The 25225-nt window shown below is 33.6% G+C and overlaps 1 long non-coding RNA gene and 1 pseudogene across 1 annotated transcript; one reads left to right on the top strand and one right to left on the bottom strand.

The window, feature by feature from the left end:
- The first annotated feature begins 1847 nt into the window (after positions 1 to 1847).
- LOC148762393 (uncharacterized) lies at positions 1848 to 4233 on the top strand. Its single transcript, XR_016026479.1, has 3 exons — positions 1848 to 2260; positions 2916 to 2989; positions 3858 to 4233. It is a non-coding gene; the product is annotated as an uncharacterized LOC148762393 (long non-coding RNA).
- An 8018-nt stretch (positions 4234 to 12251) lies between these two features.
- On the bottom strand, positions 12252 to 13717 carry LOC148762392 (uncharacterized; annotated as a pseudogene).
- Positions 13718 to 25225: the final 11508 nt, after the last annotated feature.

Below are 25225 nucleotides of genomic sequence, written 5' to 3'. Positions count from 1 at the left end.
AGTCTTAAGTGACAAATCAATATCGTAATGCAAGAAAGATACAAGGTAATATAGAGGCATGAAAGATGATTATGGACAAAAGGATGACTCTTAGGAATTGTGGTATTGCATGAGATGCAATGATCAAGTTGAGATAAATCTTTGAGGCATCAATAGGATTATAAAGCATAAACGCATAATAGATTATAATTCAATGGAGATGACATTGTGATGAATGATATATAGTATAAGGAAATTCAAACATATGGTTGGAAATGATATGAATGATATGAAGTTATACACAAGTATAATAAGAAGGTTGACATGCACTATAAGAATTATTATAATGAAACTAGGATTGGGATACGGATGAATAAAGGGGGAATGTAGTCCAAGGCATGTGAACACATGGATTCCTATATATAAAGAGAGATGTTGACATTTGAAAATGCATGTATATATGTATATATGAAATTGATAATTTTACTAACTAAAGTGAAGAATGGTTCTCAGTAATTGAGAGATTTTGAAATAGTGTCTAGAGAAGTCAGTGAGCTAAAGTGTTAACGGACATGCAATGAACGATGAAAGTTATGAGTGACTTTGAAGGTAAACCTTGAATTGTTTAAGTTCTTAATGGAACTCTAATAAAGGAAGGGTATGCACCAGTATAAGATGGATGAATCAAGGTTGAGAAATTTGGTACGGAGCGAATTAATAAAATGATGATTAGGTATACATAAGTAAGTATGATATGTGATCGAAATCAGTATAATTGAGGTGAAGTTATGGTTCAAATTTAATAATGGTGATAAAGGCATGCTTAGTGTCTCGATATAAGAGATCATGGTTATGAAAAGTATTACTGATCCAGTTCCAAAGGATGATAAGTGCCATAAATAAAGCATTTAATTGAACTGAAGGTGAATGAGGTGAATAAATTGAATGTCCCTATAGAAGAAACAAGGAGTAGGATAATAGAAGGAGATTGATAATGCAACATCGACGGGAATTCGAGGACAAATTCTATTTAAGTGGGGGAGATTGAAATACCCCATACTTTGATATAGTGATAAATAAAGTTGATCGAATGCAAATTGAGGTCAATTAAAATGTTTAAAAGTGATAAAAGACGAAATGAGTAGTTTAGGATAAAATATTTCGCAAGTGAGAAAATAACAATAAAATAATAATAATTTTATCAGAGGAGAATTTGTGAGATAAAAGGCGATTCGGAAGTCAAGTGAGGCATAATAAGGTATTTCACGTACCAAGGAAACAAGATAAAATTTTTTTTTTAAATATTAATATTTAGTTGGATGTCGAAATCAGTCATGAAGAAGGATCATATGGTTGATCCAAGTGGGGGAGAAGATGACAAGCCCGACTCTATAAAAATATTTGTCATGACATACATGTGATGGATAGCATGTTTGCATGCTAAGAGAGTCCCAAAAAAAAAAAATTTACAAAAGTCGGTGTTGTACCTAGAGGTACAACAAAGTTGATTTAAACCTCGAACTAGATCAAATAGAGAACTTATGATGAAATTAAGAATTTTAAACTCACATAATGGTTTATTATGGTAATTTGAAGTTCGATGATCAATTTGAAGACAAACCGAACTTTTCGCTATCTAGGGGCAAAATGGTCATTTGCCAGCTAAGGACAAAATGGAAATTTTTAGAAAAGATTTTTGGCCCCATTTGACTTATTGGAGTAAGATTTGAGGTTTAGAAGTGAAAAATTTTAATTTCGGTATAATTTGGAGTAAAAGGGTAAAATGGTAATTTTACCATTCGAAATCGAAAATTTAATTTTTTGAAAGGATTTTGATCAAATTTAATTATTTGGAGTGTGAAATGAGTATGAGGAGTGCAAATTATGCATTATGGCAAATTTTCAATTTTTGGGGCAAAAATGTAATTTTTGAAAAGTTCGGGGGCAAAAGTGTAATTTTGAAGAATTTGCTCCACCAAAACTTTGGAAAAATCTGGAAATTTCACTTAAGGCTTGGATAAGTCAAAGGGAATGCATGGTGGAAAAATTAGGACAAATGGATGGCTAGAAAAAACAAATGAATTAATAAAATATTTAAAATATGAATAAAATAATATTATTTCATTAAACAATAAAAAAGGCATAAAAAAATCAGCCCACCCATTCTTCTTCTTCAACATTCGGCCAAGCAAGAAACAAGAGAGAGAAAGGAGAAAACAAAACCCTAGAGAGAGAAAATCAAAGAAAAAGTGTGAATTTTCAAGGAAATTAAGTGAAAAAGGTGAGATTTTTTCTATTAAGCTTGAGTTTTCTTATTCCCAAGCATTTCTCTTTATTTTCCATGATTAAATTACATGTTTTCATGATGAATTCAATTCTGAAAAAATGGGTTAGGAGAGAGAAAGTTGTTGGATTTATTTGATTTTAATTTATGTTAGTGTTTTTAGTTAGTTTAGCATATCAGAAACAAAACAACAAGAAAAATATTTATCTTCTCCATGAATTTCCCTAGGCCGAATCTAGCCAATGGTATGTGAGGATGAGGTTGACTTTATTTTAAGAGAATTGGGTGGAAAAATGATGAATTATGAGGTTGGAAATTAAATGGGAATTTTCGATGCAATAAATTGAAATTTTTACCCACTAGGGGTAGAAGCGTAATTTATAGTTCGGACTGATAAATTGGACCAAATTCACAGTCATTGAGGTATTGTGGATATAATTGGATAATTGAAATTGAAATGGATGGAATTGGAGTCGAATTGGGGATTTTAGGAATTTACACCGTGTATAGGCGAGTTAGGTCGGACATCGCAATTAAGCGATTGTCTAGACATTTCAAATCCTATCTAGTGCATACGCATGGGTAAGAGCCTGAAATAATTTATGAGAAATTGACACAATTTATTGAATTTTGTGTCATGGATTATGGATAGGTGGTGACTCAATTGTTTCGGGTAAGAGACTGCACCCGAGGGCGGATAATAGGAGTATTTCTACTCCTAATACTGTGAGTAAACTTATTATCGTCTTAATTATCTAGAGTAGTTTTATACAACTGTGTGATTTTATGAAAAATGGGTTTAAATGGTAAATTACTATGTTTTAAGAGAAATTGTGATTTTATAAAATGATTTTATAAATTTTCTAGAAAATCAAATATTGGTTTTGGAAATAGAGTAATTGGAGATTGCTAGTTTGTGTTGCAAATTTATGGTTTTAAATTGAATGGCTTATGACAATAAATGAGCATGAATGGCTAAACTGATTTTGGTGTTATAATTATTTATACTGTGTATTCAGCCTTGAGAGGCTAGGTTGCGATAAATTGCCATGTCATGCTAGAATGAATTTTATTGATTGGTGGATTATATATTAATTATTTACTGCAGAGGGGGTTCCGTGGACCAGCCTATTAGAGGGGCACGGTAAACTCCATTATATTATTACCTCGAACGGAGAGGCGCGTAGGGTATCTCCTGGGGTAAAGCTTAGGGTTCACTTCACGCTAAACCACCACGTGAAGGGGAACTCAGCCAACGCCAAGGAACGGCTGTATTTTTCTCAAACTAAAAATATATTTTAAGTGTATATGAAATTTTAACAGCCTTGGCGGACTCGGTTGGATGCCCTGCGCAAGGTATCACTGAGTATGAGTTTTGGCACGAGCCAAAGTTTTAAGAAATTCATAAGCCAAGTTGATTACTCGATTTATATGGATTAATTTTATTTGGTTGAAATGAACTGAAAAGTAATGAAATTACAGTATGATGACTTATTTAATTGTCTCCATTTACTCGGCTTTAGATACTTTAGATGGTATCTGTTTACTCACTGGGATTATAAAATCTCACCCCTTCTTCCTATATATTTTTCAGGCTCAGGACAGTTTGTAGATAGTCGAGTAGGACGAGAACTAAGCTCGGAACTGCATTATAAAAAGTAAGAGTTCACAGTCTTACATCCTCTTGGTCAATTGGAGCCCACGTGTCAGTGCAGATCAAAACTTATATTTTGGTTATTTGTATTTCTATTCATATAATTTTTATTTTACTTTCATGTGCGAAAAATTATTTACGAATATTTCTATAAAAATTTATTTTATGAGAAAATAGAATATCTTATTTATTATTTTTGAATAGTACTAGTTGTCAACAATTTGCTTTCAAATGAACGTTTTAGATACTTAATTGTTTTTAAATCATTAAATATATATTTTCTGCTTACCTACTACATTTTTAGCAAGTTTTGAGATTTTTGACGAAAAATTACGAAAATACCCCTGTGAGCCAGAAAATAATATTTTATTGTTCTTATTTGAAAATGACTTATGATTTTTCTTGAAATACGAGATTTAATAACTGTTGCTCACCGGGGAGATGCGGAAGTTGATGCTAAGCCTTGCGAGGTTTCAATCGGCATTCGGGGTGAAGAATGTCTGTCGAGGCCTCGCGGCGGTTGTCACGGGCCCGATGGGGAGTTTCGGGTCGTGACAATTTGTGTGTATACAAAATTTTTTAACAGCCTTGGCAAACTCGGTTAAATGGCTCGGCCAAGGTATTCTCGAGAATGATTTTGGCAGGAGCCAAGCTTTTAAGATACTCCTAAGCCATGTTGATTATTTAAATGAAATGAATATTTATGTTATGAAATACATATTGAGATAGAATATTTTAATCGTCTCCTTTTACTCAACTTTAGATATTTTGAGTGGTGTTTGTTTACTCACTGGGATTATAAAATCTCACCACCCTCCTTTCCACCCATTTCAGGCTCAATATAGGCTGTAGATAGCTGACATCGTCGAAGGCTACAGTTGGCTTTACTTTCTCAAAAACTGTAAGTTTGCAGCCTTTGTTCATTTTTGTCATTTGGGGGTCCACATGTCACTGTAAATTAAATTTTGTACTCTAGTTATCTGTACTACTGTATGTAGGAATTTATTTTACTTTTATGCTGTAAAAATTATTTTCGCAGTGTTCTAAAAATATTATTTTATAAGAAAATAGAATATTTTGTTTAATAATTTTATTTTATTCTAACAGTCATAATTTCACTTTAAACGAATGTTTAGACATCTAAATTTATTTTTGATTTTTTTGAAATATGTGTTTTCCACTTGTATACTACATTATTAGCTAGAATCGAGATTTTTGAAGAAAAATGACCAAAATGCCCCTGTGAGAGAAAAATTATTCTTCTATTGTTTTGATTTGAAAATAGTTTATAATATCTCAAAACATTATATTTAACAACTGTTGCTCATAAGGGAGGTGCGAAAACTACTATTAAAGCCTTACGGGGTTTCGGTTGATATTTTGGGTAATGAGTGTCGATCGAGACACCGCGACGATTGTCACGGGCTCGAGGAGAGTACCGGGTCATGACAGGAAAGGTAGATCACAATCTAAAATTAAGAAATTTTACCTTTACTTGCTTAATTCCTTGAAATCCAATGAATTTTCTCTTGATTTTCTTCTCTAGGATTTGTTCTATGCTTTTTCCCTTTTGTTCTTGCCTTGGCCAGCCAAGAGAAATGAGATGGGAGAGTTTTAGTTGTGTTTATAAAGGAAAATATAATAATATTAAAGCTTGACACTTGTTACCATATGATTGGTCTATGCATAAAACTTAATAATTAAGCATTTCTTCTCCACCACATAAAATCCCTCAATCCAAAATATAAAATGAATTTCATGGGTTTGACAAGTGTCAAGGTGGTGAAAAATTCCAAAAATTCTAATTGCGTCCTTGTGGACATGTGAAATGACCTTTTTGCCCTTATGTTCAAAAAATTGTCGAAATTAAAATTTTTCACTTCTCAAGCTCAAATTATGTTCCAAATAGTCAAACTTGATCAAAATTTCATCCACCATCCCAAATTTACCCTCGGGTAAAAAAATGACCATTTTACCCCTACGTTATGAAAATTCCAATTTAACTCCAAATAAATCCCCGAACTCTGAATCACCATATTAAGTCATTCTAAGATTCAATAACTCTCAATTGCATCTTAAAATCTTTATTTGAACTAGTTCGAGGCTTAAATCAACTTAGTTGTACCACTAGGTACACTACCGACTTTTGACGATTTTTTCGAGGTATTCAAGTATGCAAACATGTTGTCAAATACATGAATGACATGGCAAGAATATTATAGAGTAGGGCTTGACACCCTGAGCTCATACGAGAATGGTATAAGTCAAAGGGGAAGAGCTTTTGCATAATAGTCACTTTAACTAAACATACATGTAGGAACTTCAAACACTTTGCCATTAATCTTTGAAAGTAGGTTTACTCAAAGCCTTTGTATGTATTTCAAACCAATCTTGAGTTCACATAAACCTTTGGACTATAGCTTAAGTGGAGAATCATCAAAAACTCATGGAAAAGGAGTAGACATATTATTCTGTACTTGAAGTTTTGATACTTCTTGCTCAAGTCTCGATACCTTCACCAATAGGTATCAAGACTATTAGCACAGAATTCCCTCCAAGCATTCGAGCTTCTAGGTATTGATACTTGTTCTACCATTGTAATACTATTGTTTTTATGTATGTAAACTTAAATAATGTTATCTTAACTCAAGCTCATGCTTTCAATTGATCATACGTGCTTGGTTTCACTTATGCTCATAAAATATATATATCCATCACTATTCATATGGGTGTGAAACATACATCCACCTTTGCTTACCGTCATTCTATTGTGAATTTCATACTTATTACACCATCACTGAAGATTTTCAGTTAAACATTTGAAAAGGCTTGTCCCCCTAACTAAAAACTAATACATAATAAAATATTTACGTACATATATAGATTCACAAACTTTTTCAAAACTTTGGATTCATACATGAACACTTTATCATTTAAAAACATCATTGGAATGATGCCATTTAGAGAACTCAATTAAACATGCTTTACTTTACATACTAAAATAGTTTTGAAAACGGTGTATCCACTCACTTAGCAATAATCAAACAACTATTAATAACGTGTCTAGCATCATAATCCTGTCCTAACCATGCTTTTGCTACAAAAACCTCAACTAACCATCAATCTAATCTTTATTTCAATGTCGAGTCCTCATCCTATCTATATATTAACTTTAAAATCTTTCTAAGTTTGCAATAACATTACCTTGGTGAGCTTACTATGCTGGAACCCACTTGAAACCTAACATTTAGAATAAAAATCAAAACTTTATAGGGATACAAAGCTAAGGGGTGAAAACCCATAGATTTTGATGATGAGAAATCAATTATTTAGCTTAAAAAATGTCAGCAACAAGTTTTTAAATTATAAATCTTCACTACAAAAAAATCAGCCTTTTTTAAGGAAATTTTTCGTTGGAAAAAGGCTAAATTTCGTTGGAAATTACTATTTCTAACAGAATTCCAACAAAAAATTCTGTTGAAAATTTCGTCGGTAAAAGCCTCGTAGGTAATACTTTCCGTTGGAAATCCATTGGAAATTTTTGTTGAAAAAATGAGCTTATTGTAAGGAACCCGACTGGATTTTCGTTGGAAATTTCCAACGAAATTGTTTTATATTCAAAAAAGCATTTACAACAGAATTTTCCGTTGGAAATGCTTTTCCAACGGAAATTATTTTACTAGATTATTAATTTCCCAAAAAATTACCAAAAATTATTTTACAAAAAAAAATACAAATTTCTATTTCGATAATAAAATATCCATTCACATCGACATTTGAATTTCATATTATATAAAAGAAACAAATATTAAAAACTAAAATTCAAAGTGAAACTCATATAATTCAAAAATTACCCTAACACACAATATCTAAGAAAAGTTAAACACATATGATTATAAAGCTAAAATTGTTATTAAACAGCTATACTAAAAAGTATCTCAGTGTAGCAGTGAAACATTGACATCATATCATGAAATGTGATCTTACTTATGCATATGTTAGCTTGAAGGTCCCGCATTTCCTTGTTTTGAAAGTGCATTAGTCATGATCATGCTTTCCATACGTGCCATAAATTCACTCATGCTTTCCGTCATTGCATTTTTAATTTCTTCACATATTTCTCCACGTAATTCATTACGTATCTTACCCAAGTTTTCTGAAAGATTTTCTACTTTCTCTTCCAATGCAATTGCGGGACTGGTAGCGTTTGAAGGCATAGGGCCACATGCAGACTCAGATCTTGCTACATTGCTATGTGTTCCAGTAAGTAAAGCTAAAGCAGGGACCCGAGTACCAAACCCATACACGTGAGTGCGTGTAGTCTCAATCCCTCATATTGCTTCAATCCAAGCATTCAGATCGAATTCTGGCTGAGAAGATGAATCCTCACCATACTTCTGCGATATTACAGAATTATACATTTCCTACAAAAAAAATTAAATTAGATTAGTATTCAACTACAGTCGTCAACTTTAATTTTAGAATTAATCAATTTGGTACGTACACTCATAGACTTGGACTTGTTATCTATAAAATCACCATGACCCCCTAAACACTTATGAGTGTGGTTGAACACTTCCAAAAAGCTAACATCTGGTTTCATCTCAATTGCTTGCATTTATTTACAGCTATATATACTCAATCATAATTGATATATATAAATTACATAAAAGGAAAAATCAAAGTCAAACTACTAAACAGACAATTTAAATTTAGTTTGAAAGAAAACCAAATATATAAATGCCAAGTAAAAGTAATTCATACCATCCTTTTTGCATGAACCACAAATGGAACTGAACCACCAGTGTGCTTTGGGATGCTTCCTTCTTTTGCCTTCAAACGATTTTGCCTTGTTTTTTTCGATTTGTCTTTCCATTCTTTTGTACCCCATACAGTATCGATAAGGAGATCCCAGATTTCATTCGTGATCCATTCTCTTGACATGCCTTTGCAGTCTCTAATGTTGTTTGTTTTGGCTTCTGTCATTGCTTTATTCCTTTCTTCTGACAGCATGTCTCTTAACCGATCAGAACAAATTTTTTCCCATATTCGAACCAAAACATTGTGATTTGCAGACTAAACACATTTTTCCTAGCTCAAAATTTTTTCGTTATTAAAAAAATTGATAGAAATTAATTGAAAACTTAAAGTTATAATAAATAAATAAATAACAAACTACGTACCTGAAATTTTTGAAACATTAACTCTTTTACATCATTAGGGACTTTCCTCCATGTCGACCATGGACCATTGAAGTGATTTTTTATAATCCTTGTGATTGTAATGGTGACCCCTTGCTCAAAAAAAGTTATTGAAAAATATAAAAGAAAATTTTAATATATTAATATTTTTAACAATATAACAATTTCATTAACAAATATTAGAAATATCTTAAGACAACATACCTCTCCCCTATTGGAGTTATACGCAATATGTCCGCTGGATCAACAGGAGTCTATAATCCTACACTAAGCCCTCTACCCCTTGACCTTGAGGATGTGTCATCTACACTTGCACCTAAATCAATAGATGGGGATCTATGAGAATCATGAGTAGATGTCTCATTTTCTATTTGTTCCGCAGATGCACCTAACAAATAAAGTGTCTCAAATGGCACATCATGAAACTATAGCTGCATCTGTTGTTGAATGGATAGATCAGGAAATTCTCTAGCATTTGTTGATCTAGGTCGCGGTTTTGAATGCTTCCCTTTAACCATCGTTCCTGCAATATTTATAATGTTAAAAGTCAAACACAAATCCATTAGATATAAAATTGAAACAAAGTATAGAAACCATCAATTTACAACAATGACAAGTATGATTATTCATTGCTACAATAAAATTGGCATTATATAGTATTAATCTCAACATTTATAAATATAAACTTAGATTAAATTTTACATACAGTCAAGATCTTTTAATATTATAAAATTAACAAATATACAACATGTAACAAAAAATATCAAACCAATATCATATATGCCTACCATCATCATTCACTTTCAGAATAATCAAATTCATGTTCTTCATTATTATCACTATCATCACTCAAAGTTTCAGAAGCATCGTCTTCAAGTTCATCTTCTTCTTCATCGTCATCTTCATTTTCATCTCCTTCCATGTCATCTTCTTCATCTTCATCTCTTTGCATGTCATTGTCTTCATCATCAATCAAAAGATTAACCTCTTCATAATCACCACTTGCTAAAACTGTCAAGTTATCAAGTTCTTCCGATGGAGTAGCATTCATTGAAATAGACACGTCTTCTTGGTATACTTCTTCATTCAAATCAATTTCATTTTCTCCATCTCCACTACTAGGAATGTTATATCTACTCCTAGCTTTTGTTTTAAATACTGCCCACCAATCACATTGATCTCTTTTCCTTGATGGATAACTACTATAATAAACTTGGTGAGCTTGTGCTACTAAAACAAATGGTTCATTACTGGCAAGTATTGAGTTGCATTTAATTTTAACAAGACCATGCAAAGGATCTACCTTAATACCTTTTTCAATGTCAAACCAATGACACTTAAATAGCACAACTCTATTTCTGATTCTAAAATACTCCAACTCGATTATATACACTAAAATACCATAAAAGTCACGTTCATAATCATTATAAAAACTCCCTTTTATGCAAACCCCACTATTCATTGTCTTACGATTTTACCCGTAATCTAAGGTGTGAAACTTGAAACCATTTAAAAGTATCCTTTGTAACACCTTATCATACGTCCTAGACCATGAGCAATTTCAAGTAGATGAGGGTCAATTTCATTTGTACGTGTTGCAACCTACAAACATGACATATAAGATCAAAAATTAATAATTACATAATTAATGCCTCAAATGTTATTAAAAGTTCACTTATAATTTACATAAACTTACATAATTTTTAAACCATTTAACGAATCTTGCATCACGTACTTTCTCCAATTCATCTTCCGATATATGCACAACATCTCCCTTGATAATATCATCAAACATCCGATCATCATATCCACAATTTAGTGATTAAATTCATTCTTATGATCAATCATTTGAGTTTATGGTTGAATGATACTTACTTTATATATGGGACCATATCTTCACAATTCATTAAAACATATAACTCAGCAGCATAAAACTCATCCTCATCTAAAAATCGAGATTTATCTAATAGACCAAAAGCTCGCCCAAGATGACTGAAAATTGAAAGACGACCTTGAGAGTCCATGTATCCCCCATCATCATTACGTGGCACTCTATTTAATCTTGTTCACACATTAGGTGCAAAATACCATGAGCAAAACGAGGAGATTTCCTTGATAATATAAGCCTCACATATAGATCCTTCAACTAAGGCTCGATTTTTGTTTCTTCTTCAAATGTTGCAAAAACCTAAAAATCACAAAATTCAGCAAACTTAGAAAGTACCTTAAACTATTATGATAAGCTATTTGAAAACAAATAACAATTATAGTACCTCTCAAATGGATACATCTATCGATACTGGACGGGTCCACCAACCTTTACCTCGTAAGGTAAATGAATCGACAAATGCTCCATAGAGTCAAAGAAACTGGGAGGAAAGATCTTTTCGAGTTTGCATATAGTTTCACATATTTTTCCTTGCAAAGCTTCCATATGATCTACAGGTATTTCCGTTGCACACAAATCCCTAAAAAAGTGAGATATCCCAATAATCGAATCCCAAATTGAGTGAGGATCCGTATCACGGAAGACAATTGGGAGCAATCGTTGCAAAAATACGTGACAATCATGACTTTTCATCCCATGAAATTTGCAATCACTCTCATTAACAGTCTGAGATATGTTCGGCACAAAGCCATCAGGTAATCTCAGTTGTTTCACCCAAGCACAAACATTTTTTATTTCCTCCTTATTTAAGGTGAACGCAGCCTTAGGCTTGAAAATTTTTCCATTATTTTTCACCAATTCCAATTCTGGCCGCTTGCAATACACCTTCAAATCTTGTCGGGCCTTTAAGTTGTCTTTCGTCTTTCCCTTAACATCCATCATTGTGTTGAATATATTCTCGAATACATTACATTCAATATGCATCACATCTAGATTGTGACGAATAAGAAGCGTATGCCAATAAAGCAAATCCCAAATTATACTCTTCTTCACCCAATTATGACTAACACCATAACCCGAAATCTTTTTGTCACCACATTTTGTTCTGAATGGGAGATCAGGAAGCAAATTCAAACGTGACAATATTTCCTCACCTGATAATCGAGGAAATGGTAAGTCATGTTCAACTCTCTTTTTAATAAATTTGTCTCTCTGCCTACTAAAAGGATGATTAGATCGCAAGAATTATCGATGACAATCAAAGAAACAAGGTTTCCTACCATTATCCAATATGAAAGCCTTAGAATATTCCATGCAATAGAGGCATGATAATCGTCCATGAGTACTCCACCCTAACAACATACTGTAAGCAGGAAAATCATTTTGTCCACAATAATGCTACCCTCATATGGAAATTTTGTTTTGTATATGCATCATACGTTACAACACCCTCGGTCCACAATACTTTCAACTCATATATCAAAGGCTTCAACAAAACATCTATGTTTTGACTTAGATTTTTCTTCCTCAAAATAACCATATTAAGAAATATATATATATTATTGTTTCAAACACATCCATGGGGGTAAATTGTACACACATAGCATTACTGGCCAAACAGAATAAGGTTTTGTAGTCGGTCCAAAAGGATTAAAATCGTCAGCACATAATCCTAATCTAACATTTCAAGGTTGCATTGCAAATAAGTCATGTGTGCGGTTGAAGTGTTGCCAAGCCTCACCATCAACAGGGTGTCTGAGGACTCCATCATCACTTTGGTGTTGCGCATGCCACGTCATATATTCAGCAGTTTTACATGACATATAAAGCCTTTGAAGCTTGGGTATAAGTGGTAAGTAACGTAAAATCTTGTAAGAAATTTTCTTTTGCCTTTTCACACTTGATTTCCTCATTTTAAACCGAGGATGCCCACATATCATACAATGCTCAAAACTAACAGTTTCCATCCAAAATAGCATGCAATTGTTTTTGCAAGCATGAATTTTGATATATCCCAATCCAAGTTTTGCTACCTTTTTTTTCATTCTATAAAAATCAGTAGGTAAAGTTTCATCTGCAGGCAACATATTCTTTATTATCTCCAATAGTCGATCAAAACATGATTCACTCAAATTGTACTCTGACTTAACATTTAAAAGTTGTAGCACAGTTAAAAGCGTTGTGTGCTTTGTGCAACCTGACCACAAAGGTTCCTCTGTAGTACTTAACAAAGAGTAAAAGCTAGATGCATTTGGATTTGGATCTTCTTCCACAAACCTTAACTCATTTTCACAACCATAATTGAGAGCAACTTTCGGACCCATAGCATCCCTAACCATTCTACTATACGGATTTTCTATCTCCTCATCATATATAGGTTCTCCATATTCCTCATTTTCCTCATTAGTAACATATGGTTCAATTCTATCTCTACTTCTTGATGATTGTCCAACATCATGTTCTCCATGTAAACTCCAAATTGTGTAAGCACCAGTAAAACCCCTATTAAGTATGTGCTCTATCACCTTATCCTCACATAGAAACTTGTTGTTACTACATCGAGAGCAAGGGCATCTAATTTTATTATCCCACATATATGTAATGGTAGAACATGCAAAATGAATGAATTCATTAACTCCATTTACAAATTCATCTCTAATGAATCCATCAGAAGTTAAGCGACGGTACATCCAAGATCGATCTCCCGTCATTTTGTAATCCTACGTGTCATAAAATATATCAGTCAAGGGTAATTTTCACCGTTTATTATAATAAAATTTGTTAACAACTACATTCTAATCTGTAAAACTAAGTTAAACAATTTAAATATATTAACAAAAAATAATAACATATCAGGATAGTAAATAAAATTTCCAAAGAAGAAAACAAATTTAAAAACAGGATCGTTAATAAGTGTAACTTTATAAACGAGTGAATAAATTCATATTCACAAGCTTTTCTATGTATTAAGCAGTATAAAATCCATTACAACCAAGTGACTGAAAAATTAGCAAAACTTTGTTGCTTCTCCTTTTGGATAACCATCATCACCATGAATTAGACCCCAAGTTTGGTTTAGTATTTTATGATTAAAAAATTAAATAATTAGGTAGGAAAGGAATTACTATTTTTTTAAAGTAAGAACTTTTTATATGTTGTTTTACTTAATCTGAAAAAAATATTATATAAAAAAGAAAATAGTAAATTTTATAGAACACAAAAATTGTAAATTTTTTAAATTTTTTATATTTAATTGTCAATGTTTTATTATTTTATTTGATTTATATCTTCTTCAGTTTAAAATAGCTCTCTATTATAAGTGACCAATTAATGTCATTACTTGACCAATGTTTTGTTATTGTAATTGCTTTTATTTTATTTGATTAATTTGATAATTAGTTTGTGGTTTCTATTCCTTCTTTATTTTTAATTATTATTTTGTAAAAAAATGTTAATTATAAACGTAACTTATTTCTTGTTAACTAAGATATATTATCAGACTTAACATATGATAGTTGCCCCTATCATCCATTAACTTACCTAGTTCTGCTCAATCCCTTAGCAAAATGTAAAATAGAATTAAGTTTTTTATTTTGATTTATGATTATGGTTTGTAAATATATCCAAATTACTAATTTGTATTTTTTTTTCTTTTGAGTTGGAAATATAAATTAAGGAAAAATACAAATATATGAGCTTAGGATTATGGTCTATAAATATATTCAAGTTATTTATTTGTAAATTTTTCCTTTTGTCTTTTTTTTCTTTGAGTTGAGGAGCATAGTTACCACATTAAATATTGTATAACCTGAATAGAGATAATTTAATTAAATAGAGAAAATTTTATGTAAAACAGTTCTAGTACTAATAAAAATCTTTCAATATAAACCCTCAATATTTTTACATGGTAGTCAACTTCTTCTAAGAGATTAAGATATGTGATTTCTTTTGTTTTTTTAACTTTAGAGCTTATTTCGTGTGAGCACATACCAAGACAAATATTATACCGATTTATTTGTATAGAAGGTCTGTACAATTGTCTTCAAATCCAAGGATGGGTTATAGGAAATACTCAAATTCATTCTAGGTTGACCATATGAAAGTTTGTCATTTTTTTTTAAATTAGATTTTGCTTATAGTTATCCATGTCAAGACCCGGTACTCCCCTCGAGCCCGTGACAACCGCTGCGGTATCCCGATAGACATTCATTACCCGGAATGCCTACCAGGACCTCGCAAGGCTTAATATCAGTATCTCATTTCTCTCGTGAGTAACCGTTGCCAAAAATCATGTTCTAAAAGATTTTAAGCTGTTTTCAACTCAAAACAAATAAAATAATAATTTTCGTCTCATAGGGGTATTTTAGTCATTTTTCCCTAAAAAGTTCAAAATCGGCGAAAATGTAATATACAAGTACAAAACACATAATTCATAATCAAAATGAGTTTTAAAGTCTAAAATCTTCATTTAAAACGAAATTTTGATTATTTGGATATAACAAGAAAATAAAAGAAATATTAACTAAAATATTTTATTTTCTTATAAAACAATATTTTTAGAGTTATACGTAGATAATTTTTGTAAAACCCGACCCTATAAACACATGTCATGACATACATGCACTGAGTAGCATGTTATTACGCTAGGAAAGCTCCTAAGAATAGACGAAACCCGGTATTGTACCTAACGGTACACTTGAGTTGATTTAACCTCGAACTAGTTCAAATAGGAATCGTATGATGAAATTTAATATTTTACAGTCCAGGAATGACTAAAAATGATTGTTCGGAGTTCAAGGGTTCATTTGGGGAAAAATTAGAAATTTAGATATTTAGGGGCAAAATCGTCATTTTGCCACCTAAGATAATAATTTGATCATGGAGTAAAATTTTTGACCAAGATTAACTATTTGGAGTATAATTTAATGATAGGAAGTGAAAAATTTCAATTCCGACAATTTTCGGAACATAGGGGCAAAACGATAATTTTGTCATCGCGGGGTAAAAACCGTAATTTTCACCACCCAAAACTTGTCAAAATTATAGGATTTATTTATTTTTGATATGAATAACTATGGTATTTCAAGTGGTGAAAAATAGAAGTTTAATAGATGAAATTTTAAAAATGGGCCAATGGGAAAGTGACACATGGCACTTTTTAATGATTTAATATCATTTTAATGAAAAGTCAGCCCATTTAAACCCCATATTAAGTGATGGCTGGCCATAAGGAGAGAACAAGAGAGAAAATAGAGAGTAAAGGAAGAAAAGAGAAAAACCAAAGGAAAACTAGAAAATTCAAAGGGGAAATCGTATTTTTTGACCGTTTACGCGTCTAACGGTAAGATTTTTTTACTTTAGCTTGATTTCTACCTTTCTTATGCCTTTGTTTCCATTTAGCATGCTTGAGGAGAGAGATCAAAAAGTGATATCAAGGGCTGAACGAAATTCAAGGGGGAGGAATTTGAAATTTTTATGTTTTGATTTTTAGTTAAATTGATAGTTTTAGTTAGTTAAATGTGTATAGAAATCAAATTGGGCAAGAAAGCATGAAATTTTCACAATACCCACCCTTGGCTGAATGTTTAATGATGTACAATGATGATGAATTGATTTTTATTCTAAGAGAAATGAAGAGAAAATGATGAAAAATGGTTAAATGTGATAGAAAAACAAAATGAAAGATTTACCGAATTAATGTCCCATTTTTGGCCGAATTTTCCAAGGAGGAAAGTGAGCTGATTTTGGTGATTTTAGTGAGTTATTGGTTGATATTTAATGGTTAGAAATGTTGGAGAGAAAATGGGACAATTTAAAGCTAAAATGGAGTGCGTTAGCAATTTATCGGGTAAAGTGCCAAAAATAGGTTAATACCGCGTTTAAGCCGTTTTAGGCTATTGCATTTCATACCATGCATTAGTATAGGATTTAAGTCAATTATATAGTGATTTAGCATCAATGTGGTGAATTGTGTAATTTTTACAATGTGTCTAGGAGGAGAGCCTTCCGATAAAGGCAAGGAAGTCGTACCCGACGAACAGTGATCGAGGCACCTAGGAAGCATTTAGTTTGTACAAATGGTGAGTAAACCTATTATTATTGTAAATTATCTAGAGTTTATTTTAAATGCTCTTCATGGATTTTATGAAATGAAAATGAGATTAAAATGGGATTTTTGATGTTTTAGAAATAAATGTGACAAATAAAAATATATTGTGTTGATTATGTAATTGAGTAATTGGAGGCTGCCAATTATTTTGAAATATATATTTTCCTATGAATGGCTTATGATATATGTGTATATGTGGCTATATGTTATAATTGCATTGAGAATTTATGTAAGTTGTCTTTTACTATGCAGGCTAGGTAAATAAATAAAAGCCACGTTATACTGTCAAAATTTTATTAAAATTGATGGGTTTAGTCACTACAGTGACAGGTTTCCGTGGATTGCCTATTAGAGGGGCACGGTAAACCCGGTTATATAGTTACTCCGGTAGTAGAGGCGAGGAGGGTAACTCTCGAGATAGTGTTAGAGCTCACTTCACGTCGAACCCCCACGTGAATGTGTAACTCGGCCAACGCCAAGGAACGGCTTGTTTTAAAAATAAAAATGTGTTTCACATGTAAATATCTTAACAACCTTGGCGGACTCAGTTAGATGCCTCGGCCAAGGTATCCCCGAGGACTAGTTTTGGCTTGAGCCCTGTTTTTAATAAAAGTTATAAGCCTTAACAACTGTTTTGGTAAATTACAAATATTTTATGGTTTAAGAAATAAATTGAAAACCTTATGAAATGGTTTGTAATTTGTTGTATAAACTTGCCTCCATATTACTCGCCTTTAGATATTTATGATAATGTCTGTTTACTCATTGGGATTGCAAAATCTCACCCACCTCCTTTCCAAATATTTCAGGCCTGTGGTAGCTTGCAGATACCGATTTTGTCGAGGATTTCAGTTGACCCCTCTATCTCACAGACAGTAGGTTACTATTACCAATACTTGGTGTACTTAGGGACCACTTGTCATTGTAATTATTATTGTATGTTATAACTTTGTAAATTATTGTATGTATGAATTTATTTTACTTACATGTGTTTCTATAAATATTGTTTTATATAAAAATACTATATTTTTTTCTTTTGATTTACTTGAGCCGGAAACGACTGGTAATTGTTTAAAACAGAATGTTTAAAAACAATTGCTCACAGAAAAGGCAAGAAACTGATATGTAAGCCTTGCAGGGTTCCGATTGGCATTTCGGGCAATGAGTGTCAATCGGGACGTCGTAGCGGTTGTCATGGGCCCGAGGGAGGTTCCGGGTCGTGATAATTTTTTTGTAGCGTAAAAGCAAAATAAATTCATACATATTGTAATACAATAAGTCAGAGTATTTAATTTAATTTACAATAACCAATGGACCCCCGAAAAACTAAAAGTAAAGAGGACTGTAAACCTACAGTTTAGAGAATGCAAATCCCACAGTAGTCCTCAATGAGATCAGCTATCTACAGTCTAATCTGAGCTTGAAATGGATGGAAAGGAGGGTGGTGAGATTATAAAATCCCAGTGAGTAAACAGACATCATCATAAACATCTACAGTTGAGTACATGGAGACGATAAAGTAAATCATCGTAAACTGGGTCACAACATTAGAATACATTTCATTCAAAATACGTAAGAGGCTTATGAATCTCATAAAAACTAGGCTTGTGCCATAAATCCATCCTCGGGGACACCTTGGCCGAGGCATCCTACCAAGACCGCCAAGACTGTTAAAAATTCACATTTCACATAAAACGCATTTTTCGTTGGACATCACAACTGTTCCATAGCGTTGGCTGAGTTCACCATCATGTTGTGGTTTGGCGTGAAGTGAACTCAAATATCACCTCAGCAGCTACCCTACGCGCCTCTACAACCGAGGTGAGTACATATAAATGGGGTTATCGTGCCCCTCTCATAGGCTGGTCCACGGAACCCGCCTATTTCAGTAAGCTAATAATTATCCCACCAATCAATAAAATTCAATAACATGATATGGCAATTATTGTAATTCATAGCCTTTCAAGGCAAACAAACAATCCGTATTTTAATGCAATTGCCAACCAGCCAATCATGCCCGATTTATCATAAGCCAATCAATTTAAACAATCAAATTGCAACAAATAACAGTCTCCTTGTACTCTATTTTTCAAAATCATTATTAATTTCAAAACAATTTATAAATTAATTTCATTGAAACACATTTATTCATAAAACATGAAAATTTACCTTTTTAAATCCATTTTTCCATAGAATTCATGTAATCATCTAAAAACCACCCTAGATAATTAAAATGACAGTAAGTTTACTCACAATGTCCAGAGTGCAGATTTTCGAAGTACTCAGACTATTGGTCCTTGAGTGCAATTTTCTTACCTTTATCGGAGGACTCACCACCTTACACAGTACAAAATCGAGAAATTTACTACATTGGTACTACGTCGAAATTAAACTAATTTAGACTACTAATGCATGAGATGGAATGCAAAATGCCCGATTAATCGCTTAAATGTGATATTCGACCTAAGTCACACTATACTCGGTCTAATCGACTAAAATCTCCAATTTAACTCCAAATCAATTCTTCTCACTTTTTACCCTCCAATTATACTTAAATTACCTCAGTGACTATGAATGAGATTCAATTTATCAGTCCCAGGTCAATAATCACACGTCTATACGTTGAGCAAAAATTTTAGATTTTTACACCAAAATTTTCCATTTAATTTCTAGCCTCACCAAACATCAAATATCACCAAAATATCATGAAATATTATCAATTTCAGCCACAATATCCTCCCTAGAAAATTCGGCCAATGAAGAATACATAAGGAATGGGTGATTTTCAAGCTTGATTCTTACACTAAACACCATAAATCATTGAAAACATCCATATAACTTAAAATCCAACCAAACCATCACCAAACTCTCTCTCTCTAGAATTCAGCCTTCATGGGTTTCATCATGCCAACTAAATTTTCAGCCATGGAAATAAGAAAATAAAGCATGGGTATGCTAGATCTCAAGCAAAAATTGAAAAATCATACCTTATCTTGCTTGTTTCCTTGAAATTTCCACAATTTTTTCTTGAAATTCTCTTATCTATGGTTTGTTCTAGTTTATCGTTTCTCTCTTTTTGTCTTGGCCGAATATGTAGAAAAAGAATGGAATAAATATGGGCTGATTTTTATAGAAAATAATAAAATATTGTAAGCTTGACATATGGCATGTTTCCATTAGTCCATTTTTAAAACTTTAAAAATTTTAAACCTTTTATCTCCACCACATGATTAGTCAAAGGTCAAAATGAGGATAGGGGAAGACCATGTGCTGGACAAATGTCTTGGTGGTGGAAAATTACTATTTTGCCCCTGGGGTAGCAAAATTACCATTTTACCCTTATGCTCCGAAAAATACCAAGATTACAATTTTTCACTTCTCAACCTCAAATTTTATTCTAAATAGTCAATCTTGATCAATCTTAGTCAAAAATTTCATCAAACACTCACATATTAACCTCGGGTGGCAAAATGACCATTTTGCTCCTAGGTTATGAAAATTCTAGTTTGACTCCAAATTGATCCTCGAACTCCGAATCACCATATTAAATCATTCCTGGACTGTAAAATTTTCAATTTTACCCTAAAATCTCTATTCAATCTAGTTCGAGACTTAAATCAATTTTGTTGTACCTTTAGGTACAATACCGACTTTTGTAAATTTTTCGGGACTCTCCTAGCATGCAAACATGCTATCTATCACATGTATGTCATGACAAGTATTTTTTAAGGTCAGGCTTTACAGCACTACCCCCCTTAAAATAAAATTTTGACCTCAAAATTTCACTTATTGGATTCCAAGAAAAGATGTGGGTATTGGTTTCTCATCTGGCCCTCGACTTCCCACGTCATATCCTCCATTCGAGCATTCTTCCACAACACTTTAACCATTGGAAGGCTCTTGTTCCTCAACACTCGATCCTTTCGATCTAGAATGTGTACAGGTTGCACTTCGAACTTCAAATCTTCATGTAACTCAATCGGTGGTGTCTTTAGAATATAAGAGGGATAGAAAACATACTTTTTCAACATCGAGACGTGAAAAACATTGTGAATCCGATCTAACTCCGGGGGTAATTCAAGTCTATAAGCCACTAGCCCAATCCTTTCAATGATATGAAAAGGTCCAATGTATCTCAGATTGAGCTTTCCCCGCTTCGCAAATCGAATCACACCTTTCATTATCCAATAAATACCATAAATTATCACAATAGTTTAATCAAATAAGATTTAATACTTCAAATTTTTCAAATTATTACCTTTCTAAGGAGAAACCTTAAGAAAAACTTTATTGTCAACTTCAAACTCCAAATCTTTCCTTCGTCTATCAGAATAATTCTTCTGCCTATCTTGAGCTATCTTTAACCGCTCTCGGATAACCTTGACCTTATCATTTGTCAAATCAATCAATTCCACATTAAACAATTTTCTCTCTCCCACTTCATCCCAACAGAGTGGAGTTCGGCACTTCCTTCCATACAAAGCCTCGTATGGTGCCATCCCAATACTAGACTGAAAACTGTTATTATACGCGAACTCCACCAATGGCAAGTGTCTGTCCCAACTCTCAATAAAGTCAATGACACAAGCTCGTAACATATCCTCCAAGGTTTGAATAGTTCTCTCAGATTGACCATATGTCTGCGGATGAAAGGCAGTACTAAATCTCAATTTAGTTCCGAGAGCTTCCTGAAATTTTGGCCAAAATCTAGAAGTGAATCGAGGATCTCGATCTGACACAATAGAAATTGGAACTCCGTGTAATCTCACAATCTCATCTATATAAAGTTTCGCCAATTTCTCAATAGAATACGTGCTATGGATAGCCACGAAATGAACGGACTTAGTCCATCTATCCACAATCACCCAAATAGCGTCATTTCCACTCTGTGTCCGCGGTAAACCCAATATAAAGTCCATAGTCACGTGTTCCCACTTCCATTCAGGAATCGGTAAAAGCTGAAGAGTACTTGACGATTTTTTATGCTCCGCCTTGATCTGTTGGCATGTGAGACATTTCGCTACAAACTCTGCTATGTCTCGTTTCATACCCGGCCACCAATAACTTTCTTTAATATTTCGATACATCTTGGTGCTTTCGGGATGTAAAGCGTAGGCGGAAGAATGAGCTTCTTCTAAAATCGCTTGTCTCAACTGATCATCCTTAGGGACACAAATTTGGTCTCTAAACATTAAAGTACCATCATCATAGAGTCTAAACTCACTAGTTTCTCCATCGTGCAGCTTTTGAACTTCCTACTTCAACTAATCATCGAATTTCTGCAATTCGCTTATTTGATTCAACAATGAAGGTCTCACAACGAAACTAGCAAGTAGGGTTCCATCCTCACCATTATTCAACTGGATCCCTAGAGATTTCATCTCAAGTAATATCGAAAAATAAAAACTCTGAAGTACAGCTAATGAAGATAACGATTTATAACTTAAAGCATCCGCTACAACATTTGCCTTCCCTGGATGATAATCAATCACAAAGTCGTAATCCTTAATCAACTCCAACCATTGTCTCTGTCTCAAGTTAAGCTCTTTCTAAGTGAGCAAATATTTCAAACTCATATGATCAGTAAAAATTCGACAACGCTCACCATATAAATAATGTCTCCAAATCTTCAATGCGAAGACTACTGCTGCTAACTCCAAGTCATGAGTAGGGTAATTCGTCTCATGTTTCTTCAACTGTCGAGAAGCATAAGCTGTTACTTTCTCATCCTGCATTAATACACACCCTAATCCCAACTTAGATGTATCACTGTATACTACAAATTCTTTTCCATTAACAGGAAGTGTTAAAAGGGGAGCGAAGGTTAACCGGTTCTTTAGCTCTTGAAATCGATTCTCACAAACATCATCCCACTCAAACTTAACTCCTTTACAAGTCAAACGAGTCAGAGGAGCTACTATCAATGAAAATCCTTGAACAAATCTTCGATAATAACCAGCTAAGCCAAGAAAATGGTGAATCTCAATTACCGTTCTTGGTTGCTCCCATTGTAAGATTGCCTAAATCTTCTTGGGATCAACATAAATTCCAGCTCCAGACACAACATGTCCCAAGAAAAACACTTCCTTTAACCAGAACTCACATTTAGAGAACTTGGCATAGAGTTGTCTCTCACGCAAAGTTTGTAACACAATGCGCAAATGGGCAGCATGTTCATCATCATTCTTCGAATAAACCAGGATATCATCTATGAATACTATTACAAACTTATCTAAGTATGGATGGAACACCTTGTTCATAAGATCCATAAAAACTGCCAAGGCATTAGTCAAACCAAAAGGCATCACCAGAAACTCATAATGCCCATAACGTGTCCTGAAGGTAGTCTTGGGTACATCCTATTCCTTAATCTTCAACTGATAGTACCCAGATCTTAAATCAATCTTAGAGAACACCATAACATCTCGTAATTGATCAAAAAGATCATCAATCCGGGGTAAAGGGTATTTATTCTTGATGGTCACTTGGTTCAGCTGACGATAATCAATACATAACCGAAGAGTGCCATCCTTCTTCTTTACAAATAGGACTGGTGCTCCCCAAAGAGAAGTGCTAGGGCAAATAAAACCCTTATCCACCAAATCTTGCAACTGGACCTTCAGTTCCTTCAACTCTGCTAAAGCCATTCTATATGGAAGGATAAAAATAGGTGCGATACCCGGAAGTAAATCAATAAGGAACTCAAGCTCTCAATCAGGAGGTAGTCCCGGTAACTCATCAGGAAATACATCAAGAAACTCACTTACTATTGGGAGATCCTCTAACTTAGGTTCCCCCTTTGAAGTATCGATCACGTAAGCCAAATAAGTTGGATACCCTTTTTGCACTAGTTTCAAAGCTTTGATGGCCGAGATTACACAGGACGGTAATACTTGACATTCTCCTACAAATACAATCTCTGCTCCCTCCGAATTTCGAAGAACAACTTCTTTCCTAAAACAATCCACATTCGCCCAATGTGCAGTTAACCAGTCCATACCCAATATCAAATCAAAATCTTGGATCTCTAGAGGAATCAAGTCACTCCTAAATTCTTCCTCACCAACAATTACTCCACAATCTCTATAACAACTGTTTCTAACTAGCTTTTCTCCAAAAGAGGTGTGAATTATAATTTCCTCCTCTAATGGTGACAGGTTTCTATCAGCAATTGATGCAAATGCTATACTCACATAAGACCTATTTGAGCCAGAATCGATTAAAACATAAGCATCTTTATTAAATAAAGACATAGTACCTGTCACTGCTCCAAGTCGGACTCGTGCCTCATCTTCCGTCACAGCGAAGACTCTTATCGAAGTACAAGTTTGTGGTCTCGAAAGTGGATATGCCGGGGTATTATTCTCTACACCAGACTGTATAGCTACTCCCTGCCTCAGTGGTAACTCAAAAGGATCTCTCCTCTGCATATCTGTACGAGCTGGTGGAGATGGAGCAGCTGCTATACCTCTTCCCAACTATGGACAGTCACTCCTAATGTGACCTGTCTGTCCACATTGAAAATATCTTGATGGCCCTCTACACAGCCCAAAATGACTTTTTTCATAATTTTTGCATCTATCAAGACCTCCGAAACTCTTCCCAGAACCAGTCATAGTAGATTTGCTAAACCTCGAAGGTCTCTGCTATGATTATGGAAATGGAGGTCGAGGAGATGTCACTAAAACAGAGGTAGTACTCCCTGAAGTAGATGAGTCTTTACCTCTTTTTACTAGCTGACTAGAAGGTATACCAGGATTCCTCATTTTTGCAAACTCGATTCGAATCCTCCTATTCTCAATTGCGAGCTTCTCAACCCGTAAAGCCATCTGTACGACCTCCTTATGTGGCTCCCTACCAGTCACTGTCATCCGCTCTCTAATCTCATTACGGAGCCCTTTCTCGAAATAATTGGCCTTATCCTGCTCAAATTTCACCAGATCCGGCACATATAACATTAGCTCGTTAAAATGAGCTTCGTATTCCTCTACAGTTAAATTCTCTTGTCCCAAACTCAGAAAGTCTCTCTTCTTTTCTTTCTGACAGAAATAAGTGAAATACTGACCATCGAATTCTCTTAGAAAGTCTGACCAAGTCGGAGGAGTAGTGG

This window comes from Theobroma cacao, chromosome 5 (assembly GCF_053813885.1).
Source record: "Theobroma cacao isolate CCN51 chromosome 5, ASM5381388v1, whole genome shotgun sequence".
In the NCBI taxonomy this organism is placed as follows: domain Eukaryota; kingdom Viridiplantae; phylum Streptophyta; class Magnoliopsida; order Malvales; family Malvaceae; genus Theobroma; species Theobroma cacao.
This window is presented reverse-complemented; position numbering and strand designations above follow the sequence as displayed.